General features: G+C 42.1%; 1 protein-coding gene across 1 annotated transcript in view; it reads left to right on the top strand.

Moving 5' to 3' along the window:
* The window catches only part of RAD51B (RAD51 paralog B), a 397656-nt gene that overhangs the window by 360097 nt on the left and 23968 nt on the right, over positions 1–13591 (top strand). The gene's annotated exons all lie outside the window — the stretch shown is intronic.

Genomic DNA, 13591 nt, shown 5'->3' with positions numbered 1-13591 from the left:
GTTAATGGTAAGTAGTTCCCATATAGGGTATGTAGTATTCCTAGCTTATAAAGCAGTTTGGACTAGCAAAAGACACAGAACAAATCTATAATTTTCATTTATCAACAATTAGTCATGTATTACACCAGTGCAGTATTTTTTAATTGGAAGGATCCCAATTTCCGATCCATATTTACACTGAAATTTGCTAGAACCAATGTATTTGGATCCTTTGTGCGCTATTGAAATGCAGCTGCGGTACAACATGGCAAGTGTTTAGGGCAGGAGGCAATGAAATTATTATGTCTAATCAAAATTGCAGAGGGAATTGATTGGCAAAGCATACTTACCCTGAAGATGGGGCTGTACTGCCAGCATTGGGCAATCATGGTTGGTGCTTTGGCACAGTAATACAATACAAATGCAAAGAACTATTAGATGTGAGACTTGGTAATGCACCAGGGTTAAATTTCTCTGCAATCTTTTGTAAACTGCCTCAAATCTGTGTTGGCCATGGCTTATTCTCCCTCCAGACAGCACTCTGTTCCCCCTCAGAATATTGCCTTGCAGAAGACTGAGCCCTGTCCCACCACTTAACCCCCTTCCTACAGCATCTGCTCCTGAGAATTACAACAGCCTAGCTGTGAGAAGGGCTGGGAAAAGCAGAGGGCTCTGGCTCTGTGCCATTGCTTCATTTCCATAATGCTTGCTTAATGTCATCAACATACAAGGCCTACAAAACATCGGCAAAGTTGTGAGGCCAGATAAAATCTGGTTCCTGGGATCTCTGCAATCCAGTGAGTACTCTGTGAGGGCGATGAGAAGCAGCTTCCCTGGAGGTTTCCAGCCCTTGGGATTCCAGAGGAACCACAGTCCCAGGTGCTGCTGCTGGGGCTGCCCCGTGGCAGCTTGCACATAAATATTGGTATCAGCCTGACACTTGCTGTGCACCCTCTTCCAAAGAGGCTGCAAGAGTCCCCACCCAGAGTCTCTCACAACACAAGGAGCGTGTCATTCAAACCAGAAAATAGCTGCAGTTCAGCACAGGGTTGGTGGGAAAGGATCATGCAGGGCATGTTACAGAAGCTGTCCTGGCATCCTGCTCTGCTGAAGACTGGCAGGGAGAGGCTGAAGGCAGTGGCTGTTCTCAGAGCCTAACAAGGGGCTGCGTTGTTCCTGGGCCTATCAGTTGGCTTCTGATTCACCCACAGCCAATGTGCCATGATCAGATCACAGCTGGCCCAAGGATATGCTTTCCAGTGCATTTAGTGCTTGGAACAGCCCCAGGTTTCAGGAACACATGGTGAGGAGGAGGGGACAGCTGTGAGACAGAAAAGGGAGCTGATTTTTGCCTTCTCTCATGATGAGGTTTTCTTTCATAATTTGACTGTGTTAACAGCATTCCAGGTAGTAAAATTAATTTGGAGCCTATGTAGATCTGGATGAGGGGAAGACAGAGGGGAGAGGAGGGTGGAGGAGGCAGTGGTTGCTTGCATGGCTGCATGTCCCCACCAGCAGTGCCCTCTCTCGCTGGTCAGCTGTGCAACTGCTCCTGACAGATCATAGATGGATCCCGATGGATCAGCCTGTCTCCTCTTTCTGCTCCAAGCTCTGAGAGACCTTTGTTTGTCTCTATCCTGGAGGTTGTGTAGCTGCTAAGTCCCAGTGGTTGCATCTGGCAGTAGCTGAGCTTCCTGGTATGTGAGCAGTGAGCAACTTCATGGCAAGAGAGGGGAATGTCCTGAGTGTGACTGGGGACAGAGCGGGACTGAAGCTCCAGAGGCAGACCTTTTCTTTTATCATTGCAGCACAGTGCTTCTGAGTGATTCCTGACTTTTTGTTCCAATTTCCTCTTCAGCAATAACACACCATTCCTCGCCTCCTATCCTAAGCGTCCCTGGGTTTTGTAATCAGTTTTGCTGTTTCACCTAGAAGTGGCTGCAATTCAGGGAGAAATGAAATGGTGCCTGCCTGTTTACAGATCCTTAAAACAAATCTGTAATGTCCTTGTCATCCTGCAAGTCCTTCCCTTCCCAGCAAGAAATTTCATCTCTCCTTCCCAACCTTCCAAGGCCAGCCTGAGAAAGGCAGATAAATGCAAGGGCATGTGCTGTCATCTCTGCTCCACTGCAGAATGTCAGTAATAAACTACACCTTGTCAGGGAAATCTGCAATTCTGTACCTACAGTTTATGCTTTGTAGGTCTATAAAGTACCTTAATGCTTGAGAAAATTGATCTGTTAATCAACAAAGGTAATAAGCCAACATTTTTTCTCCTTCCCTTTACAGGGCCCCAATTCTATAAGGAGTCTTAGAAGTTAAACATTGAAAAAGACCTGCAGTGTAATTGAGTCCATCTCCTAGTAGTGTGGGGGTGTTCTCTACTACAAATTTTTTTTGTTGTGTCAGCCTGGTTTTAAATGACCTCTGCAGTATGATTTATGCATTTTCTTGAAATATTATGCTTAGCCTAACACTTCCCAACATTTTGAAGGTTTTCCTAATACATTTATCTAATTGGTTACTCTAAAAGTTAATCCAGTTTATTTCAGTTAAACCTTTCCTCTTCCACAGCATAGTTCATTCTACTGAAAAAACAATTCTCTTTTCCTTTAAAGGCCCTAGTGGGACAGCAAGTCTGCTGTTTGGCCTGGCTGCAGTCGGATCTCATTTTTCAACCCCACCCTTCCTCTTCTCTGAGAAGGAGGGGCAGTCTTCATATTTTCCCTTTAAGCTGAGCTATGAAAAATAACTGTTTGCCAAGATCTTTCACTTTGGCCATATACCCTCACAGATGTTTTCTACAGCATAAACAAAGCAGCAAAGAATGTCGGGGCACGAGGGAGTCACGATAGTTGGGATGGGAGAGATCAGGCTGGAGAATTATAACTCCAGCCACTTGGCTGTAGTTTGCCTTTCAGAAATGCACGAGAGCTGCTCCCACTGCTCAAGGAGCAGAGCCAGCTGTAAAATCATCCACAGCTTGATATAACATGAGCTTTCAGCCATGCAGTCTAAGCATATGTAATGCACACGTCACCATTGCAGTGCAAATTAAGAATAGTGATAAATCTGACTGGTAAGACCAAGTTCCCTGCTGTTCCTCAGCCATCTCCCTGCTCAGAGAGAGATGGTGCCAGCCATTGCAATTGGGAGAATAGGAAAAATTGTGGGAAGAATTGTGTTGTACATTATACTGAATGAATGGCAAAATCTGGCTTCACACCCCAAGGCTTAAATTGTACTGTTAATAGTGTCCAGAACTTCACACTTATATCACTTTGCCAGCTCCAAGTGTCTATTTACTACAGCTGTGTCAATGAAACAAATTATAGGTCTTGAATACCACATCCTTATCATATAAGAGAATTTGTTGAAGCAAGTGAAACATCCTGAATTTTGTTGGGGCACAATGTCACTCTATCTATTCTGCCATATTTTTGACTAATTAAAATGTTCAGATGACTGTTTAGTAGGTTCCTGCTGCAGATTTTGACAGGAATCAATTCGGACAAAATAAAGGCAAGATTTCTTAGGACTGACAATTTACATGAAAACAAGGAGATAGTCTCCCTAAAACAAGTATTTCTAACTGATTGAATACAATGCAGAGCCATGAGTCCTGTAAGGTCCTGATGAGATTCTGACAGCAGGAGATGGTGATGGTAATGTGGCTGTTCAGCTAAGCCTTATTGTTGGCTCAAAATACTACTTTGAGCCATTGGAAAACTTTCTTACTGTAAACAAATTTAGATCTTAGCAGCCTTGAAAGGAAATTCATAATTACCAGTGCAAACCACCCGGTGCAGATGAAAGGCGTCAGGAATCTGGGCAATAGTTAAGCAATTGAAGGCTTGGGAGGGAACCTGAAAACCTCTCCTGTTGTTACACATGAATCACAAATAACATGTTGGTTGTGTTTGAGTATATCCCAGAGGATCAGTTTGTGAGCCCTCCTGCATATTCTGGTGGGTTGAGAGGCACCAAAACAAAGGAGACCATGGTTGGAAAGATTTGCATATTAAGGAAAAGAATGTGGAATGTATGTATTATGTGTAGCAAGATTGTAGAACTAATGGCTTATGACAGGGATACAGCTATGGAATTAATGTGATTTGGCAGGCAGGCATTAATATGGAATGGACAATTTTGGAGGAAGCAGAACAGGGATGCAAAAGACTAACTGAAGCTAGGCCCTTGCATAGGAGCTGTATGGAGAGAAGGTTTCTTACACATATATATGCAAGAGTGAGCAGAGTTTATCCCTATGTCATTATTAGGAAGTAGATAAAGATCTTTATTTGTATTTGTAGGTTGTAAAAAGCTTTTACTCTCTCTTGACTTGAAATGAAGAAGCCTTTTGAGCATACATCCTGCTGTTTTGTGTGGCTATGATTTAACTGCTGTCATAATTTCATTGTTTGGACCTCCTAAATATATTCAAGCTTTTCTATGGAGAAAAGTGAGATTAATATATTTATGACTATCAAACATATTGGAGATAAATATAATTATTGTGTATACCAGATCCCAAGATCTACTGTTCTAAATACTCTCAAGCATCCTGCCAGCTTAAAGGGTGATGAAGTTGGTTCATGTTTCATGAAGGTCCCAGAACTCACTGGTATTCCTGGTGTTAGGATTGTATCAGCCAAAGTTCCTGAGAAACAGCCCCTTTTAAAAAATCACAGCATTTTTCAAAATTATCTCATTCTTTAAGTATTTTTCTGTGCTTGTGTAAGGTCTTGTATTAAGATTCAGACTCTTTCTCAGCTGCTCAATATTTGTTCAAGCTAATATGCAAGAGAAAATAATCTCTGAAATATTATTTGTAGTCATTTGGAAGTCCACATCAGTACATGTCACACTGACATAAACTGTGGTTAGGGCTTTTTTCAAGGAAAATAATTTCTTTAGCACATTGGTAGCTCCAGGTGATATGCTGCGATTCTTAGATCAAGCAGCATTTGTTCACTGTGAGTTCAGCTCTTCTCCTGGCAGTTTTTAAAGAACACCATTTGTTCAGAGACATCTCAACTTGAATTTGCTGATGGAGAAGTTGTCACCTGGGGCCAGCATACTCCTGGTTCTCCCTATGTCCAACTAGTATATGCACTTCTTGGGTTCCATCATCTCTATGCTGAAAGCAGGGAATGTACAGAGATTATGAGAGGGATTAAAGGGATGGCAGAGATAAGTGTATTGTAGCAGTGGGTGAGCTGGTTCTGAACTGGGGGGAAGAAAACCAGCAAACATGGTTTGCCAGGAACAAACCAGCAAAGATCTATGGATGAATGAAGTGTGGCAGAACTGTGCAAACTGTTTTTGCAGAAAGGATTTTGTCTGTTCTGTGCATATTTCTACTATGTCTGCCAGCCTGCATAGAAATGTCCCCCCTGAATTATCAGCTTTTCTATGACTCTAGCATGTTCCTGCAACCAGTCCAGTCTGGGATCTGTCTTCCTGGGTAGTGGAAGAGTACAAATTCTTCTGGTCTCTTTAGTGTCAGAAGCAGCTAAATATAATTGTCTTGAAAGCAGGAAATAAAAGTTGAGGTAGATGCCAGCCTGTAACTCAGCCATAAACCTACCCTCCTTGAGCAACACCTCAGCATGCCAGTGAACAAACATGAACACAACTGCCCTCTCAGCACTGCTGTAAAAGAGTGGTACAAGAATGCTGCAAGAGACTAACACCTTTTCTTGGCTGAAGCCTTGATTGCATAATGAAATTGAGTAGCATCACCATTCTGTAATTACTGCCACCTCATAAGCAGTATTTCACAATATCTCTGCCATTCAGTCTCTGCTCAAAAGGAGGCTTTACATGTAGGTGTGGGAGGCCTCCACTCAAGACACTTGGTTTGCTCCACATAAACCATTCCAACTGCTCCAGCTTGGTAGATGTTACCAGCCATGGCATCTCACCCTACAAGTCCTTTCAAAACATGGTTCATCAGCTCAGCTCTGGGTTCCAGAGACATAGCATCATAGAAATGTAGGTTAAGGAGGGACTTCTGGAGGTCTCTGTTCCAACATCCTGATAAAAGCAGAACTGTTGCCAGCACTTAACAGGTCAGCTGTGATTTTGTCTAGCCAAGTCATGAAAGCATGCAAGGATGGGGATTGCACAACTTCTCGGGGTAACCCATTCCAGTACTGTACTGCTCACCCGTGAAAAGGTTCTTTCTGATGCTCAATGCAAACACAGTAGTAGAAGATCCTCCATGCTTATACTGACATATCTGAAAGATCCACAGGTGGAATAAGACATACCTGGCCCTCTGAACTTCACATCCATTTCTCACCACCACAGCTCTGCCATGTTGCTTCTATTGCTGCTTTCACCAGTCATTACAGCTACATGTCATGCAGCAAACAGGCACGGGCAGCTAAAAACTGGGCCTGAAAGCTGATAAGCACTATCCAGATAGAAGGTTGTTTACTTGGACACTTTTTGCATCTACTGCTAGTAGGATTACATTATTGAAGATACTCTACAGAACCAAGGATGACCTGTATAACACTGACCACAGACTCTTCTCTAGTCACTCTGCTGTAAACATAATGCCCTATATTTGACCTAGGGAATTCCCACAAAGCTGTGATTTGAAGATGTTAAGAAATAGGGAATATGAGAGTACTTTGGCATTGCACTACTTTAACTTGGCGGCAGCCTTTTTGAGGAGCCAGATACAGGGTTTGGATGAAGCAGTACTCATATTGCTTGTAGCTGCTATGAACCTTAGATAGTATTTTTATGGCTTTGGGAGAAAGGTGTTAAATGTCAGCCCCTCCTCACAGTGTAGAATGGCACAAAGCAGACCTCCATAGCCCTAGGTTATGTCTACCACTAAAGATTTGCAGAATCTAATACAAAACCCAGCAGTGAGTCTTTTTCATTTGTCTGATTACATGTGGAGATATTGGAGTCACTCCTGTGCTGTCTTAATGTGTGGAGAAAGCTTTGCTGGAATTTCAAAATTATTTCCTTTGCAGCTCTAGTTTCTTACTAGAAAGAAGTCATCTTGAGAGCTGATAATAGCAACTGAAAGTGGTTTTGCCTTCTTGTCACCTGTCCCACTCCACTGTTAGACACCATAAACTGTCACTATAACATTTTTGACTAATTAATACATTGCTTCTTTACTTACTAAAGTAAGTACTTACTTACTTACTCGCTTTCATTTTTGTTCCAAAAAGTTTTCCCTTTTCTAAGTACTCTTAGAAATAAAATCACTTTCCTGTCATGTCCAAAACATATTTCTGAAGAAACAACTTTAAAGTTGTTCTCAAGATGATTCCTGATTGAATCATCAGCACTGCTTCCTGCTTCACCCTCCACTCTCCCTGGATTTCTCTCAGTCACATACCTGACCCGAGCCTAATTAGTTGGTGAGAGTTAGAAAGTTTGCCGCCCGTGGTGTGGCTGTGGGCCAGACAGGCAGAGTTCTCTGCGCCTGGTACTGTAATTGTTGTGAAATCTTGCTTGATGGACAGAAGGTTATTCTGCTGTTTGGAATGTTTTTTTCCCACCACAAATGTCCTGGAAATATGCAGGAGTGCGTTTAGGAGCTGAGATTTGACTCTTTACAGGCCATGGTACCAGAAAGATCTTATGTCCTTAACACTACTGGGAGCCAAAGTGAATCAGGAGGGCTTTCAGTTTGAAGAATACTTTATTTAAACTTTACACATTTTGTCCTGCTTTTGCAGAAGTCCATATTATTTTGTAAGGTCTGTTTGGGACTCTTGTCACACAGCAAAACCTTTATTTGGTCCTCAGGTATAGTGTTTATGTTGCTAATACAGCAATAGGACTTATTGCTGTGCTTCTCTTGACCAAAATAAGAGGCTCATTTTGCAACATGACCTCTTATAATCAGTCTTCATGAATAGTCCTGTTGAATTCTTCAAGGCTGCTTGTGTCTGTAAGGATTGTGGTATTGAGTGCTGCTCTTTGTAGAGCCCTAGAACTCAGGTGTGGTAGGGAAGAGCCCTTTTGCCATCACAGGAGGCATGGAATGGGCCACCAGTCCTTCCCGTGCCACTGCACAGCAGAGGAACAAAGTGCAGCCTGGTGGAGTGGGCCACTTCATTAGTATCTTGCTTAACTATGTCTATTTCCTTCCCTCTCCTAAGGCCATGTGGATTTTTCCAAAGTATGTACTACTCAACAGTAAATGTGTTCCTTGTTCACATGGCTATTTTGTGCTGTAATCTTCCTTCCCTCCTGAATCATCAGTTTCAATATAATTTTTCATTTTTGTTGGGACAATGTAGCACTTGGAAAATGAGGGCCTAGGCTGCATGTAAGAGCCAGGCATTGCATGGACAGGCTCTGTGCAGTATCCTCAATGTAGTTCTACCAGTCTGGCTCAGCCTTAGCCAGTCTTGCTCTTACAATCTGGAGTTCTCAGCTTTGCTACTTATGTACCCTAGTCCCAGGCTATACTTGTTTGTCCAGTCCTTGTGCTCTGTCAGCTGGTACCCATTCCACACACTCTCCTGAATCTACTGGTGTCTAGTCCTTGTTTCTAAGCCTAAATATCTGCCAGAATCTCCATGCAGTTTACCCTGTCAGACTGTCAAGTCTTTCATCAGTCAGACCCTTACCTGATGCTCTGTAAATATCCCCTGAATTTCACAATAACTTGTACTAACTACTGATCTGGAAGTTCTGCTTTGGAAATCAAATCTTTAATGAACTGCTGCAAGCAGCTTTTTGTTAAGTTGCTTCATATGTTTTCAACAACGCTGCCCACAGAGTAGTTAAAGTACAATTCCACATCCATTCCAGCTAACCTAAATCAGGGCTGTGATTGCCCAGCCATGCTGCAGTGTTTCCTCAATACAAGCAGTGGTTTGTATCTGACCCTGGAATAGCATAGTTCAGGGAGCTAAACTGGATGAAAGTTAACACTGCAAAAAGGTAAGTTTTCACATCCCCTGCACCAATTTTTTGCAAGGCTGGATGAGCACCAGTGCAGCACAAGAAAGGAGATGAAGGACTGTAATCAGGAGCTGTCAGTGTTGATGCAGCCACAGTTTAGGTCAGATTATACTGTTGCAGAATCACACACTTTCTCACTGGTTTTTACCCTTGTGTGTTCACAATGTAAGAAGCACTAAAAGTCACTAAAAATTCGATTGTAGGGAAGTAATCAGATTATTTGGATAAGGAAGCTCAAACACAACTAGAATTAGAGATTATAATTATTAGGTGCATGTATGGCATGATTGAATTTTCAAGATTAAGAGTTCAATGCTGATCTGAGTCTTTAATTCAGTCTGGTAGTAAAGTTAAAATCAAGAAGAAATAAACATAATTCCTAGAAAGACAGTGGGAGTTATTTCCACTACAGAGTTGAATGTAGTCCTAAGTGTTTTCTGGACTTAAGGAAACATAACAAATAATTTTGGTTGAATTTGGTTGAATCCTTGTTTTGTTGTCAGCACACGAGAGTGTGAATAACTAGTGTTAAAACCACTATATCAGTGATTTTAATCCCATTGTCCATGGTTCCATCAGAGGCCACTGACTTCTAAGCAGTCTGCAAAAGATAAACAAAAGCACTACCAGGAGACTTAAATTTGCTACATGGTGCTCAGGCACTTCTTTGGAAAATGGCCCCTGTTCCAGGTAATTTCTGCAAATGAGAAGCCTAAACAGCAGGGAAGAAATTATCAGTTGCAGATCACTATCATGTGTCCAACCTCAGGCTGTTAGGGATGTATGGGAATCAATCCCATCTGATAGCAATTTAGGCACCATTATAAATGAGTTGTTTCTGTAAAGGTCCTTGAGAATGGATGACTGCATCACAAAAAACAGCTTTACATTTTGGATTAAATGGATTGATGATGGTAATCCCAACAGAAAAAGAATAAGAGGAAGGCTGTAATCGGAGCTGAACAAGCCTCTCAGCTCTGGAATTGATCCATTGGTTGTGAGAATGGTGGGAGAGGTTTGAACCAGTCTTGAGCTTTCTGTAAAAAGAGTATTCAACTTAACTCTTCATCAACATTAAACTTTGTTTAAAAATTAAGGCTACAAAAGTTAAGTTGTTTTCAAAGGTCTCCAGTTCTAGAAATGTGGTCCTACCTTTTCTCTTATCTTTGGAATTGCTCGTTTATCCAGCATAAAAAAATTCACAGACAAATTTGGTCTTCAAGATCTATGAGTCTGATCAGTGCTTTAAAAGCCCTGGAAGCAATGGCTGTGTTTATTTCCAGAAGTCCAAGAATAAGCTGATATTGCTATTTTTAATCTCTCCGGAAATATGCAAAGAAGAGAGCTTAATTGCAAACAGACCAAACCTTATATAGGAAATGGGTACATCCCTCGGGGCCACCTAAAACGTGAATGTCTGAAATTAAATTCATATACTCTTCTCCCTTGCTCCCTGAAGCACGTACTCTTGGAATGAAAGGGAAGGCTTTGGGCTACCATCAGATCCCAGTAGTTTCTATCCATTATAACACTCTGGCTATCTTAATATTCAATTAACAGATGTTTCCCAGCATGTATGAGCTCAAGGTGACTAGCTGTATGTCTTTGTAATGAAACCATTAAAAAGAACAGAGAAAAATTAGAAAAATAATTGCTCTTTTTCTAGGATCATAATGTGGTTGCCAGAGAAAAATGAAGCAGGAATATTTCGATTCCAAAATTTCACCTACACTTTTCTCAACAAAGGGCTACCACACCCAACCAACAAAAAACAGTAATCTCACTTCATGAACACAGTTCCCATCACCTGCCCAATGATTTTGAAATCAGGGTTATCCTTTTCTCAGCTTCCAAACATTACACTCTGTAACAGGTAATATATAGGGTCCTTAGGGTCCAAGTGCAAATGGCTTCTTCACTAAAAACTTCACCCACCCATGGAAAAAGAGGGAATGACATTTTCTTTGTATAGGCTGCTTTGTATAGCAGCAAACACTGATTGCCAGTGCTATTTTAGTGTTGTTAACTCTTCCCCTATTTTAGTGTTGTTAACTCCTCCCCTAGCTGTTGCATTGGGCATATCTCGTGCTCTGTATGTGCCCTATGCTGCATTGTGGAGCTTGAATAGAGCACTGCCCCAGTCTCTGTGTTTTATCAAGTGTGGAAGCAAGTCCATCCCAAAAATTCTCAGACGGCCCTGCTTGGAGCCTGCTTCCTTCAGAGCAGAAAACTTTAGTGATGCCCCATGCCTCTGCTGTGCTCACCATGGTATCTTTTGAATCTGAATTGTGGCCTCCGTGTTCTGTGGTCTTATAACTGAAATGGTCTGGGTAAAATCCTAAATGCTGAGTGGCCTGCTGAAAAAGAGTGCACACAGGGGACCCAAGAGCTGCAGATTTATTGCTTGCAAACCAAAAATCGTATTGAAGAAAGCAGAGATAAAAATAGATAGGGAGCTTGGAGACCAGAAGGGCAGCCGGTGGGGATTAGATGCACTGCTGGTTGACTCATCCAGCTTGTTTTATTGTAGCACAGTTCCAATAACAACTGTATTATTTCAGCTTTTGTGCAGTGAGCAGACATTTGTTTTGCATCGAAGGTTTTTCACATAAATGTGCTCCATTTTTTCATTTCTTCTTGTATTTCCCAGTGTTTCTACTGGCAATTACCAGTGGGAGAGTTGATGGCTTCAAAAGCATTTTGGCCAGCTTCTCAGCTGGTATAAATCAGCAACACCCCTTGGTATTTAATAGAACTGTGCAGCTTTATACAAGTTGAATCTGCACCAACTGTTCTTTTAAAACATGTCCCACCTTATAAAGCGTTTTCTTCAGTAGTGGATTCTGAAATTAATGAGAAGCATTGAGCAAACTGCCTCACAGACTGTGCACAACTTGGCAGCATCTGCTTTCTAATCTATGGCTCTGCTCAGCCTAGGGGACTTCATCATTACTTCATTTGGGATGCCAATGAGTAATGATGGCTGTTGTGTCCTGTCTGCTGGCCCTGGCCTGTGATCCACTGCCTTGCAGAAGATGGACACACAGCCCATCCACTGCCTGCTAGCTCAGTGTCTCACTGTGCTTTTAGCTTCTTCTTCACTGCAATTCATTAAAAACCCTTCTGTGCTGGTGTGGAAGTGGCTGAGAGGAACAATTACAGTGAAAGTAGGGGGAATGTGCATTGGGCTTTGTCAGCTATTTGCAGCTTGCATCATGACTTGGAAAGTACTGTCCTGCCAACTTGGGCTCCAGAGACAGAGGAGTTCTGTAGAAATGGATTTGAAAATGACCACAGGGAAGGAGAAGTATTTACCTCAAATGATATGAGATCAGCTGGATCTAATGTGTGGTGGAGGCTGTGCATTTGTTACAACATGGTGCTCTTTGCAGCTCCTAGAGTGTGTGCAGACTGAAGGAACACCTTGGGATCTGTGCAGCTTTTAAGAAAAGACCATAAGAAGGTGATTTAAGGAGGTAGAACCTTGTGATCAGGTGGGCCACTTATTCATGTTTCTACATCTCTCATCAGCTGTTGAGCAAGCTAGCCTCTGCCATGTTGACAATCAAGAACTAGATGACTGTATATTTTTACTGGGATTTTGCGATGGTTTTACTTGAGATGTTTATTTGCACTGATGTCACCTTCATCAGTTTCTCTACACAAATGACACAACATGTTCTGGACCGTGTTGCTGTGCTAAACAGAAAAAATGCCTTTCTCTCTTTCATTCTTTTCATAGTATTATGGAAGTGGGAGGGAGAATCTGCCAAAATGTGACTTTGTTTCATCAGAATCTGCTCCCTTGTAGTGGAAGCTCTATGATAAGAGGCTTTTTCATGGCCAGTGTGTGAGGTGTGTATGTAAATTTCAACCCACCCGTACAACAGACATACACAGATACTTTAAAAACCCCAATTTTAAGACTCAGGCAGCTGTATAACCAAAAAGAAGGTCTAAGTTGATCCACAATTAATTTCTATCAATGAATCTATCTATGAACAAAGTTACTTTATAAGCAACAACACAGAAAACAGCTTTGTTTTTTTTCATAAACTTTTCAGGCATATGAATTTCTGGTGACAGTCATTTGAAGGAATAAATGACGAGGTAACATCAGCTTTGTGTAGGATTGAGATAAATTTGGGTCCAAACTAAATGAAGACCTCGATAGAGGTAGAGTTAGGAAATAAGTGTGTGGGAAAATTGGACTGAGTGAGAAGGCAGCAGGGAAAAGGAAGCCACAGTACAAATTAAAGATTGCAAGTAACAGGGCTGGATGCCAAGAGCCTCAGAAAAGAAAAGAAAAAAATTTCTTGATTAGCTCAACTGTTTGCTTTACTCTATAAAAACTGACCTCCTCGAGGAGCCCTGGGCCCCGGCCTCCTGGGAGTCGGAGTACGTGTGAGCGAGCTGCTGCCTCGCTGGGGGCAGCACAGATGCTCCAGGGCCAGGCCTCTGCCTTGTGGATTTCCAGGTGCAAATGCTTCATCTGGCAGGAGTTCTGCCACATCAAGCCAACAGTGTCTAAATGTTTTATCCAGCCTGGCATTATAGATTTTCCCTTTCCCAAACTGCTGCAATAATTCCAGTTCCATTAGCTATGTGTGAGCAAGTGTTGAAGGGAGCTACTGTCTCTCCGAGCTGTAACTGGCCGAGC

The sequence above is a fragment of the Melozone crissalis genome, unplaced genomic scaffold (assembly GCF_028551555.1).
Source record: "Melozone crissalis strain CALT ecotype California unplaced genomic scaffold, PUWL_Pcris_2 ptg000018l_1, whole genome shotgun sequence".
NCBI lineage: Eukaryota > Metazoa > Chordata > Aves > Passeriformes > Passerellidae > Melozone > Melozone crissalis.
This window is presented reverse-complemented; position numbering and strand designations above follow the sequence as displayed.